The following is a 13,588-nucleotide window of genomic DNA, read 5'->3' as shown; positions in this document are numbered from 1 at the left end:
TGATGAAGGGCCAGAGCCTGGTTCCAGATGGAGTATGGTGTTTGATGGCGCTGTGAATCAATATGGAAATGGTATTGGGGTAGTAATTATTACTCCTCAGGGCACACATCTTCCTTTTACAGCAAGGCTAACTTTCAAATGCACGAATAATATGGAGGAATATGAATCTTGTATTATGGGATTGGAAGAATGTATTGATCTTAGGATCAAGCATCTCGATGTTTATGGTGATTCAGCCCTCGTTGTTAATCAGATTAAAGGTGAATGGGAAAAGAATCAGCCTGGCCTCATCCCATATAGAGATTATGCGAGGAGGATTTCAACGTTCTTTACTGAGGTTGACTTCCATCATATCCCTCGAGATGAGAATCGGATGGCAGATGCTCTTGCTACACTTGCTTCAATGATTGTGGTTAGACTTTGGAATGAAGTTCCCAATATCACTGTGATGCGCCTGGAATGACCAGCTCATGTATTTGCAGTAGAGGAGGTGCAAGATGATAAGCCATGGTATTATGATATAAAGTGCTTTCTTTAGAGCCAGATTTACCCGCCTGGGGCATCTGTGAAAGATAGGAAGACCTTGAGGAGATTGTCAGGCAGTTTCTACCTCAATGGCGATGTGCTTTATAAGAGGAATTTTGACATGGTTCTGCTCAAATGCGTGATTAGACACGAAGCAGACCTGTTAATGACTGAGGTTCATGAGGGTTCATTTGGTACTCATTCCAATGGACATGCCATGGCTAGAAATATGTTGAGAGCAGGCTACTATTGGATGACAATGGAGTCTGATTGCTGCAAATATGTGAAGAAATGCCACAAGTGTCAGATTTACGCGGATAAGATTCATATTCCCCCGACACTTCTGAATGTGATTTCATCACCATGGCCTTTCTCTATGTGGGGAATTGACATGATTGGCATGATAGAGCCGAAAGCGTCCAACGGTCACAGATTTATTCTCGTAGCAATTGATTACTTCACCAAGTGGATTGAAGCGGCATCGTATACAAATGTGACCAGGCAGGTGGTTGTGAAGTTTATCAAGAATCAACTCATATGCCGATATGGTTTATTCGTGTGTTTCGCAAGTATACGAACGCGTCAGAGTAATATAAAAGATTGTCGAATCCACAGAGACCAATTGTCAATCTATTGTTATCTATTGTTATGGTGTTTATCAAAGGCAATCGAAATAGGTGTTTTTGTAGTGTGCAATGAAAAGTAAAGTGTTGAATAAAGATTAATTAATAAAGACAGGGTCGAATGTAATTCACGTAATCAATTAATAATTCAAGTACTTGCTAATAGAGCTACTTATGGGCAGTGTTTCCTACTTTGAAAAGAACTAATTTAACAGGAACTGTCGCTTTCGCGTATTCAGAACCGAGTTGTACTCCATAATCAAACCCTCTTATTGTCACTTATAAAAAGGCGCGCATTGCGTTAGAGTAGTAAACCTATTTTTAAGAAATATAGTATCTTGACTAAGTTGAAAAGTATTATAACCTGTATTTCTTAACCAAAAGAGGCTCTTATGAACCAGACTCTAAACTTATAAACGTGTCCGAAAATAGTTTTAAAATCTCTTTTCTTCTTAAGTTAAAATCTCCTAATGAACTAAACAAAGCGCTTTCGCTGTTTTTGAAATAGTTAAAAACAATTAAGTTTAGATAGACGTTGGACGGCTTTCGATCTTGCCCAACGGAATTGAAGTGCGGGAAAACTTAAGTTGAAAGTTAAAATAACCCTTAAGTGATTCTACTAACAATTGTACGGATTATCGGTTCAATTGCGATCCTTACATTCTAACCTTATGAATTTAGTTAGACATGGTAAAGTAAAAGTGCATTAATTTAAATAAAAGTAGTGCGAGTGCGGAAAGTAAATAAAAGTAGTGCGAGTGCGAGGAAATAAATAAAAGTAGTGCGAGTGCGAGGAAATAAACAAAAGTAAAGCAAGTGCGAGGAAATAAATAAAGTAAAGTGAGTGCGAGAAATAAATAAAGTAAAGCGAGTGCGGGAAAATAAATAAGATAAAGACAAGTAATAAAAACCTACTCCAATTGGAGGGTTGAGTAAATTGCAAAGCGGAAATGAAAATGGCGGCAGGATTAACTTCCTTCCAAAGTGCTCCAAACTCGATTACAGACTCGACTACACAATTGTGGTAACACTCCAATGCGAAGCGATTACCACTTTAAAATACTGAATATATGCCTAAGTGAAACAAAGTTGCTCTGAGTTTGCCTCTGCTCTAAGTTTGGATGATTGTTAAAGTGATTTTGAGTTTCTATTTATAAGCAAGTAAAAAGATGGAAATGACAAGGATGCCCTTCAACTTGAAAATGGGAGGGAAAACTTTTCCTCTTGTGGCGCCCGCCACAAGGCCATGGCGCCCGCCACAAGGCCAATCTGAGGCGCCTTAGTGGAAGTAGTGGGGAACATGGAAGTTAAGGGAAGTTGACCTTGGACACATCATGGCAGGGTCTATGGCGCCAGCCATGGGGTAGGCCACAAGTACAAAATGCTGAATTTTAGGGTTTTTAGCTCTTTTTCACTCCTTTTCTCGATCGGGGCTCCGATTAAAGTAAAAACCTGAAAACAAAGGAAAACATAGCAATAACACAACAAAATAACAATAAAACAACTAGAATGCATGTGAAATCGGAGTCGAAAATACGGTAAATTTCAGTGTTATCAAACTCTCCCACACTTAAACCTTTGCTTGTCCTCAAGCAAAACATTAAAAAGCTCATAAAAGAAAATTTGTGTAAACGAGTGCTTCAGGTAAAAATTCTAAGTTCAAGTCGGGATGCAGTGATAGGTACTAACTGAGTGAACTAAGGGTATCATGATGACACTAATCCGCACATACGGACATAAACTCCATTCCTATATTAACCAACCCATATTATCCCACAATACCTAGGTCTGCCTCTTCATCTCTTTTTGTGTCCTTTTCATTCAGGCGCAATCACATTAAGCCCGTTATCCATACATGCTTCGTAGTAGAGTGGCCTGTTAGTGATTATGATCTGAGCAGGGGGTTTCTGGCACATAAACATGTGAAAACCTTTTTATTGGACCCAACTGTAGTTGTGGGGGATCGGATCGTAATCCGCCCTACCGAGTTCAGTGCCAGATACTTCTGAACCAACTAACAGTGGGTAAGTTTTTCTTTTTCTTTTTCTTTTTGTAGCAAATTTTTAAAATTCTTTGGTTTAAATGACTTTGTGAGGGTTACCTATACCGGAGTTGCCTTTTTGCTTTCTTTTATTTTTTTGTTTTGCTGGATCATTCACTTATTTACATCGGTCCCCTACGTAGAGGATGCGTAGGCTGGAGCTGACTGCTGAGATAAACTACTGAGGACTTATACGGAAATGATGATTAAGGCCATGGTATATGGGGTTTCGGGAGTGGTTCCTATATTTACGAAGTCTATGGTGCTAAAATAATACTGATGTTTCGCAAAGTTCTCCCAAGTCACCGCATCCTTACTAAAAACATGTCTTTAAAACCTGAAAACTTTCGGTATAACACTATTTTCTTTTGCAATTTTTTTTTTCGGTGGGGCTAAAGGTATGGGGAGGTAGGATTGTACTAAAGATCTACTATATTTGGTGACTCGTCAGACTCATGCATTATACTAAAAAGCAAAATAAACAACTAAAAGGAAATAAAAAGAAATAAACTATCTAAAAACAGCAAAGAAAAAACGATAAAGGAAAAACGAGAAAAACAATAAAGAAAAGACGATAGAGTCTCCTCCCACACTTAAATCGAACATTGTCCCCAACGTTTCGAAATAAGATAAGGGAAGAGTTACTTGACAACCTATTGCTGACCACTGGTGCCCTCGCCATCCTGAGGTGGACGATGGGATCGGGTACGACGACAGTCTCTCTGATCCATCCTCGCCTGCAGGGCATCCTGAGCGGTCCTCACCTCTCGAAGGTTACCCATAATGGAACCTTGAGTGGCTTCTATGAGTGCAATATGCTGACGGTGGTAGTGTTGCTGACGGGCTTGTGTATCTGTGATCGTTTGCAAGGACTATAAAACAGTGTCGTAGGACCTGTCTGTCCTCCACTTCGACTCTTGCATGAAGCTCATGTTATTCGCCAGCTGTTGTTGGATGGTAGAGAGTAGGTCGTCACGCCTTTGCTCTCTAGCCATGTGGTCACGCCACATCTCCTCCGTAATATAAAAGCCAGGAGTGGTACCTGCAGAAGAAGAAAATGGTGCGGTGTGTGGTGGTGAAGGATGATGGGGGGACACATGGGGTACGGGAGATCTCTCTCTCCGATCATATTCATCATCAGTGTCATGTCCCGCCTCATCAGGAATGTTAGGAGGAAGAGGACCCAAGACAGGTGGAGCATCTAAAGCGTAGGTCTAATTCCTTTCATCTCGTACATCTGTACGTCTAGTGTACGGTAAAACAACAGATGAGATGGCTACACCATGAACCATAAGCATATAGCCTCCTTCTCTCCTCGAACGACACAGTTTCATGTCTCTCAGAAATTTTAGGTTAATTGTGCGAGGAGGTAAGGGGTCTAGGGTAGCCATCTCATTGTTCAGGTTAAGCGCCCGAGCAATAGATGTAATCAATCCACCAAAAGAAATCGGTTCCGCTTTATTCAAAGTTAAAGTCATATGAGCAAGCATGAACGGGACCGAATTAATTCGTCTATTTGTGAGGCTTCCTTGCAAAAATAGGATCTCTCTAGCATTAACCTTATTTGGATTCTCCCGGCCAAAAATAGTGCATGCCAACAGATATCTAAAAACTCTGATGGCCGGGTTATGGATAGTTGAGGCAAGAACTCCTTCAAAGGAGTTTATGGAAGTGTTTGATAAACGCTCCCAGAAGGAAAATACCTCAACTGACCACTCTGAATCCAAAGGGGCCTCACAAATAGCACCGTCCCCATGAGGGATTCCTAACAAGCTGGCTAGTTCGTCGGTACTGAATTCATATTCAACAGCAAACATTCTAAATCTGACAGTACCAACTGTGCTAGCAGTGTTAGGGTTGATAATATAATTTAAGGAACTCAAGAATTCAATTGTCAATCGCTCATAGGTGGGTTCTTTGTTGGAAAATAAATTATGCAAACCTAAATTATCTAATAAATGAAATATGCTATGATAGATACCTAAAGTGTAGAGACAGTTTTCGTCAAGATACCTTGTCGGGAGGATTTCCCGATTTTGCAACCGTTCGATGATTTTTCTTTGTCCATCCCCCGGTTCCCTCCTCGAAGAATGAATCCATTAAACTCCATTTGGAAGCTCTTGAAAAGTGATGAAGAAGATGAAGTGGAATGTGAAAAGGTTGGATTTTTACGAAATCCGACGGATGAAAATGAAAATGGAAATCGGAAAAATGATTTGTATGGTGTGGTGGTTAGAAAAGTATGAGCTTTTTGTGGGTTTAAGGATGTTTTTACAAGGTGAAAAAATGGGTTTGGAAGGTTGTAAGGTGTGAAAATGGTGAAGAAAGGGGTTCTGCCCCGACCTTTTACAGACGCTGTGGCGGGCGCCACAGGGTCTATGGCGGGCGCCACAAGGCAAAATCTGGCTGGGCCGGATTTTGGTCCTTTGGTTTGGGCTTCTCTTGTCTTTTGGCTTTGAGGGGTCCGGATAGCATTTGTCTTGTGATTTTCCTAGTATCATTGAACTGCATAATTTTTATAGAAGTAAAAATAAAAAATAAAAATAAAACAAAGATTAAATATTAGACTAATAAATAAATAAACAACTAAAATAATAAAAATGCAAATAAAACAAACATAAGACATATATAGATAAAAGTAGAAATATCAATGTATAGACATAGTTTATATAATATTCAAAATGCGATAATATAAAATGAGTTATGTAAATACGAGAAAAATAAAATAAAAGAAAGATAAAATAAGATGGAATGGTGAGATCATATAGTAGGGATGTCGTCTTCCTGAGAGGATCCACGGAGCATGGCTACTTCCTGCCTGAGCTCCGCGATCTCCTGATATAGACAGTCGGCTTCAGTAGCATGGGTGAGATCAGACACTCCCATCTGTAAAGTGAGGTCAGCCACCTCCTGTCTAAGCTCTGCGATCTCTCTACGACACTCAGCAATTTGAGTGTGGATGTCGAGGGTCTGCAATGAAAGATTATTAGAGAAAATAGTGATCCTAGGAGATGGTGGTGTAGGCGTGTATTCAGCAATGGGTGGTGATCTCGGCTCCTCGACGGTCTCTCCCTGGCCCTCCAGAGCATAACATCAATTCGCTGGATCATGCACACTGGTCATCATAGGATCTGTCAGTGTGAAATAATGGATAACCTCGCTGTCGACCAGCAATCGGAACTGACATGGGTGGAAAGAGGCTCTCCTCATCAACCCTCTGGTCAAACAGAAGTCGATGTCCATGGTAGTGTACCCACAGTAGATCCGAAGATGTAACAACTTGCGAGACAGACCTAAAGCGACAGCAATCTGCGTGATGATTTCGCCCACGTGGATGACTCCTTCGGTAGATCTGGAGATACCGCTGAGACTGCATAATAAAAAGTTCCCACATGCTACTGGGCGAGACTGGGATGCACAAAATAATAGGAAGATCTCCTCTTCACTCAGTAGTGTCTCTGCATCTGGTCTTCCCAGGAAGGAATGTGCTAATATCATCTGAAAGTATCTAAAGGCGGGGTTATGTATAACATGAGATAGCTGCGTAGATGGATCCTGGCTTCCGCCACCTGATATATCACTCCAAAACTTCTCAACCTCCTTACCCAGAAAATGTCCCATAGGTGTCTCCGGGATAGCATCAGGAGTGGTTTGGAAACCCAATATGTCGCCGAACTCTTTCTGGCTGAAAGAGTACTCAACTCCAAAAAGCCTGAAAGCAGCATACCCATCTGGTCCAGAGTATGGGTCATAGTCGAATGAACTCAAGAACTCCAATGTCAGGTTCCTGTAGGTGTTACTCAAGTCATCAGCAAACTCGTCCCAGTGAAGCTGGTGGCTAAGGAATCGGATAATCGGCTCAATGCCCAGTGCCTCCATACAGTGCTGATCAGGATAACGTGTGAGTGCCATAGGGCGCTGATACAGAGCGATGTAGTGCTCTCTCTGAGCATTATCTCTATAGGCCACATGCATATCATCGAAATCCTGCATCCTGTAAAAGTTAAGAAAGTGATCCTGAAAGTCCAAACCATTCAAATTTTAGTCTCAATGCAAAATATGATAAAATAAAATTAAATTAAAATTAAATAAATGCGAAAAAGTAAAATGAAAGAAAAACCATGGGTTACCTCCCACGCAGCGCTTGGTTAACGTCATTAGCTTGACGATTAGGATTTATACACCTGTAGTAGTAGGAATTGGTGGATCAATCAGGGTGTGGCTTTAGTAGTATGCTGGATTGTCTCCTCCTTCGTAGGGCTTCAGTCTTTGTCCATTTACAATGAATGGACTACAGGTTTCGTTCTTGATTTCTACGGCTCCGGATCTCAGAATCTTGGATACTTCGAAAGGACCAGTCCATCTTGAACGTAGCTTTCCAAGGAAGAGTCGTAATCTAGAGTTGAAAAGGAGAACAGGATCGCCTATATTGAAGTTTTTCTTTACTATTCTTTTGTCGTGATAGGCTTTTGTCCTCTCTTTATATATTTTTGCATTCTCGTAGGCAGATTGCCTAAGTTCTTCTAGTTTATGAATGTCTAGGGTACGCTTTTCTCCAGCGGCTAGGTAGTCTAAATTCAAAGTTTTAATGGCCCAATAGGCCTTATGCTCTAATTCGAACGGTAAGTGACAGGATTTTCCATAGACTAGTTGATAAGGAGTAGTTCCTATAGGGGTTTTGAAAGCGGTTCTATAGGCCCATAATGCTTCTTGAAGCTTTTGAGACCAGTCTCTCCTAGAAATAGAAACAGTTTTCTCTAGGATTTGTTTTATCTCCCTATTACATACTTCTACTTGGCCACTAGTTTGTGGATGGTATGGTGTTGCTACTCTATGCCTAACTCCATATTTTCTTAAAAGTTTGTCAAATATTCTCGATATAAAGTGTGATCCTCCATGGCTTATGACTAAACGTGGTGTTCCAAATCTAGGGAATATATAGTTTTTAAATAGTTTGATTACTACCCTAGTGTCGTTTGTGGGTGCAGCTATAGCTTCAATCCACTTAGACACATAGTCCACAGCTACTAAGATATACCTTTTTCCTAAGGATGGTGGGAAAGGTCCCATGAAATCTATACCCCATACGTCAAAGAGTTCTACTTCCTGAATGTTTCTTAGAGGCATTTCATCACACCTTGAAATGTTTCCAGTGCGTTGGCATCTATCACATTTGACAATGCGAGCATAGACATCATGCCACATGGTAGGCCAGAATAGGCCAGCTTGAAGAATCTTGGCGTATGTCTTAGAGGTGCTCGCATCTCCACCATAAGGTGCAGAATGACAATGCTCGATAATACTATTTACCTCTTCTTCTGGAACGCAACGGCGAAAAATGCCATCTTTACCCCTTTTGAAAAGGAGCGGTTCGTCCCAATAGAAGTTTCTCACATCGTGGAAGAATTTCTTCTTGCGGTGGTAATCAAGATCAGGGGGTACTATATCAGCAGCTAGGTAATTAACGAAATCTGCATACCAGGGTACGTTACTTATTGCTAAGGAATTTTGGGGGTGCTCATTAGGATCTAGGTAATTATCTTCAATGGTTTCTACTCTAGCTATCAGTCTATCGTAGGCGAAATCATCATTTATGGGTACTAGTTCTGGTTTTAGATGTTCTAGCCTAGAAAGGTGATCGGCTACTACGTTTTCAGTGCCTTTTTTATCTCTTATGTCTAAATCAAACTCTTGTAGTAATAGAATCCATCGGAGTAACCTGGGCTTGGCATCTTTTTTACTTAATAGGTAATGAATGGCAGCATGATCAGTGTAAACTATAATTTTTGCTCCTACTAGATAAGATCTAAATTTGTCTATAGCGAAAACTACGGCGAGTAATTCTTTTTCAGTTGTTGCATAGTTAAGTTGGGCAGCATCTAGGGTTCTATTGGCATAATAAATGACATGTAATTTTTTATCTTTCCTTTGTCCTAGAACAGCTCCAACTGCATAATCACTAGCATCGCACATTATCTCAAAAGGTTCTAACCAATCAGGTGGTTTCATAATGGGTGCCGATACTAACGCTTGCTTTAAAAGATTAAATGCGTCATTACATTTTTCATCGAAAATGAATTCAACATCTTTCATTAAAAGTCCAGTTAAAGGTTTGGTTATTTTGGAGAAGTCCTTAATAAAACGCCGGTAGAATCCAGCGTGTCCAAGGAAGCTTCGGACTTCTCTGATGGTTTTTGGTGGTTTTAGGTTTTCTATAACTTCTATTTTAGCTTTATCTACCTCTATACCTTTTTCGGAAACTATATGTTCTAAAACTATTCCTTCGGTTACCATGAAATGACACTTTTCCCAGTTTAGCACGAGGTTCACCTCCACGCATCTCTCCAGGATTTTCTCAAGGTTAGCGAGACAATTATGGAAATCAAATCCGCAAACCGAGAAATCATCCATAAACACTTCCATGATACCATCTAGGTAATCTGCAAAGATTGACATCATGCAGCATTGGAAAGTAGCTGGGGCGTTACAGAGGCCGAACGACATTCATCTGTAGGCAAAAGTTCCATAAGGGCATGTAAAGGTAGTTTTTTCTTGATCTTCGGGTGGATAGGTATTTCGAAGAATCCAGAGTATCCATCTAGATAACAGAAGTAAGAGTGTCTGGCTAGACGCTCCAACATCTGGTCTATAAATGGTAAAGGGAAATGATCCTTCCTAGTTGCTTTATTTAATTTTCTATAATCTCTACACATCCGCCATCCTCCTTCTAAACGTTTTGCTATATGTTCGCCTTTATCGTTTTGCACGACTGTGATGCCTCCCTTTTTAGGTACTACATGCACATGGCTCACCCACTTACTATCCGAGATCTGATAGATGATTCCTGCCTCAAGTAACTTAAGAACTTCCTTTTTAACGACATCACTCATTATAGGGTTTATTCTTCTTTGATGTTCCCTTGAGGGTTTTGAATCTTCTTCGAGCAAAATCTGATGCATGCATACGGATGGGCTTATACCTTTCAGGTCAGAGATATTATATCCTAAGGCTGAGGGATATCTTCGTAAAACGTCTAAAAGTTGGTTCGTTTCCTCTAGGCTCAAGGTAGAACTAACTATAACTGGACGGTTCATCTTTTCATCGAGGAACTCATATCTCAGGTTCTTAGGCAGTTCCTTAAGTTCTAAGGTTGGTTTCTTAGGGCATGGCATAGGATCTGGAGTAAGGGATAAACATTCGTAAAGGTTATCATCGATGTAGGGTTTCTTAAAGTCATCATCTCCCCTTATGAGAGTTGATGATAACTTAATTGTTTTTATAATTTCTTTTTGTTCTAATTCTCTAACACATTCATCAATGATATCTAAGGCATAACACGAGTCTCCCATCACAGGTGTCATAAGAAATTTCGAAAGTATAAATTCTATTTTCTCGTCACCTACTTCAAATGTCAACTTTCCTTTCTTGACATCTATTATGGCTCCTACAGTCGATAAGAATGGTCTACCTAGAAGGATTGGTATATCATTGTCCTCTTTGATGTCCATGACAACAAAATCAGTAGGGATAAACAACTGACCTATCCTAACAGGGACATCTTCTAAAATGCCTATCGGATATTTAACAGATCTATCGGCTGACTGAAGCGACATCTTAGTGGGCTGTAATTCTCCTAAGTTTAACCTCTCACAAACTGCTAAAGGCATTAGGCTCACACTAACTCTTAAGTCTAGAAAAGCTTTTTCGATGACATGATTACCCAAAAGGCAAGGAATGGAGAAATTTCCAGGATCTTTATCTTTCTTTGCTAATTTGTCCTCGGAAATAGCATTACATTCCAAAGGCTTCGGATCGTCAAGTCTACGTTTGTTGGTAAGGATGTCTTTGAGAAACTTTGCATAAGAAGGTATTTGGGTGATGGCTTATGTGAAAGGGATTTCTACATGAAGTTTTTCTATAACTTTAATAAATTTTTGATACTGTTTATTGATTTGGGTTTGTTTGAGTCTTTACGGATATGGTATAGGTGGTTTATATGGCGGGGGTGGTACGTAAGTTTTATCTTTAGGTTCTTCTCCTTTTTCTCGACCTTCCTGGTTTTCAGATTCCTCTGGTTCCTCTACTTCGTCCGTGGGTTTTGTACATTCCTTAGAAGTTTCGGGTTCACTCAATCTAGGGTTTGGTGGCTCATCATAAGCTTTCCCACTTCGTAGGGTAATGGCATTGGTTTGTCCTCTCGGATTTTGTTGAGGTTGTCCAGGGAATTGTCCTCCAGGTGTAGTTTGATGGGCTTGGTTTAAAGCTACCAGAGAGATCTAGGTTTCAAGCATCTTGGTATGAGTAACTATTTGGTCAACCTTGAATCCTAACTGAGTAATCAATTCGTTAACATGAATGTTTTGGTTCATGAACTCCTTGTTTTGTTGGGTTTGAGTGGTGATAAAATTTTCCATAATTTTCTCAAGGCTCGGCTTTGGTGGCACAGGTTGCATAGGTTGATTTGATCTAGGGGCTTGATAACTAGGTCTCGGGGGTGCATTATTTTGAATAGGGTTATTGTTTTTATAGGAGAAGTTCGGGTGATTCCTCCATCCAGGGTTATAGGTATTCGAGTATGGGTTCCCTTGGGTGTAGTTCACTTGCTCAGAGTGGGTTTCGTTTAATAGACTGCATTCTGCAGATTGGTGTCCTTTGGTTCCGCATATCTCACAATCCGACGAAACTGCGGCTACAGTATTCGGGTTTATGCACATATGCTCGACTTTGAGGGCTAATGCGTCCATTTTATCTTCCATCATGTCTATAGAGCTTAATTCATGCACTCCTCCTTGGGCTTCCTTCTTCTCAACTATCGCTCGTTCGACTCCCCATGATTGATGGTTTTGAGCCATATCTTCGATGAGGGCACTAGCTTCAGGATAAGGTTTGTTCATCAGAGCACCGCCTGCGGCAGCGTCGATGGTCATCTTAGTGTTATAATGAAGTCCATTATAGAAGTTTTGAATGATTAACCAATTTTCTAAACCATGATGTGGGCATGCTCTTAACAACTCTTTATATCTCTCCCAAGCTTCGAACAGCGATTCTCCTTGGTTTTGGGTAAATCTAGTTATATGGTTTCGAAGAACGGCGGTCTTACTCGGGGGAAAATATCTAGCAAGGAATACTCTTCTAAGGTTATCCCAAGTCGTAATGGAATTGGGTGGAAGGGAATCTAACCATGATAGGGCTTTATCTTTGAGGGAAAAAGGGAATAATCTTAAACGTATTGCCTCAGGAGAAGCTCCATTGGTTTTAAAAGTGTCTGCTAATTGAAGAAATATTTTTAAATGTTGGTTTGGGTTCTCAGTAGCGAGACCTACGAATTGTCTCTGTTGCACTAGTTGCAACAGGGATGGTTTAAGTTCAAAATTATTAGTTGGGATGGTTGGGTTTACTATACTAGAACTAGGTTCTTCGTTTGATGGTTGAGCGAAATCTTTAAGAGGTCTTTGGTTTTGATCTTCGGCCATAGCTCTCTTAATTCTATGAAATAATAAACGTGCGCGAGCGTAACGTTCAGGTTCCGCCAGAGGGTATACTAAGCTTAAACTTCCGGTGCTGCGAGTTCTTCGCATTGACCGGCGGGAAATAGCCTAAGTCTAAACGATATAATAACAGGGAAATGAAATTTGACGAAATTGGTCCTCGGCAACGGGGCCAAAAACTTGATGCGTGTGTTTCACAAGTATACGAACGCGTCAGAGTAATATAAAAGATTGTCGAATCCACAGAGACCAAGTATCAATCTATCGTTATCTATTGTTATGGTGTTTATCAAAGGCAATCGAAATAGGTGTTTTTGTAGTGTGCAATGAAAAGTAAAGTGTTGAATAAAGATTAATTAATAAAGACAGGGTCGAATGTAATTCACGTAAACAATTAATAATCCAAGTACTTGCTAATAGAGCTACTTATGGGCAGTGTTTCCTACTTTAAAAAGAACTAATTTAACAGGAACTGTCGCTTTCGCGTATTCAGAACCGAGTTGTACTCCCTAATCAAACCCTCTTATTGTCACTTATAAAAAGGCGCGCATTGCGTTAGAGTAGTAAACCTATTTTTAAGAAATATAGTATCTTGACTAAGTTGAAAAGTATTTTGACCTGGATTTCTTAACCAAAAGAGGTTCTTACGAACCAGACTCTAAACTTATAAGCGCGTCCAAAAATAGTTTTAAAATCTCTTTTCTTCTTAAGTTAAAATCTCCTAATGAACTAAACAAAGCGCTTTCGCTGTTTTTGAAATAGTTAAAAACAATTAAGTTTAGATAGACGTTGGACGGCTTTCGATCTTACCCAACTAAATTGAAGTGCGGGAAAACTTAAGTTGAAAGTTAAAATAGCCCTTAAGTGATTCTACTAACAATTGTACGGATTATCGGTTCAATTGTGAGTGC

At 40.1% G+C, this 13,588-nt stretch overlaps 1 non-coding gene across 1 annotated transcript; it reads left to right on the top strand.

Moving 5' to 3' along the window:
• The first annotated feature begins 12,171 nt into the window (after positions 1 to 12,171).
• LOC127088412 (small nucleolar RNA R71) lies at positions 12,172 to 12,278 on the top strand. Its single transcript, XR_007790249.1, has one exon. It is a non-coding gene; the product is annotated as a small nucleolar RNA R71 (small nucleolar RNA).
• Positions 12,279 to 13,588: the final 1,310 nt, after the last annotated feature.

The sequence above is a fragment of the Lathyrus oleraceus genome, chromosome 5 (genome assembly GCF_024323335.1).
Source record: "Lathyrus oleraceus cultivar Zhongwan6 chromosome 5, CAAS_Psat_ZW6_1.0, whole genome shotgun sequence".
NCBI classification, from domain to species: domain Eukaryota; kingdom Viridiplantae; phylum Streptophyta; class Magnoliopsida; order Fabales; family Fabaceae; genus Lathyrus; species Lathyrus oleraceus.
This window is presented reverse-complemented; position numbering and strand designations above follow the sequence as displayed.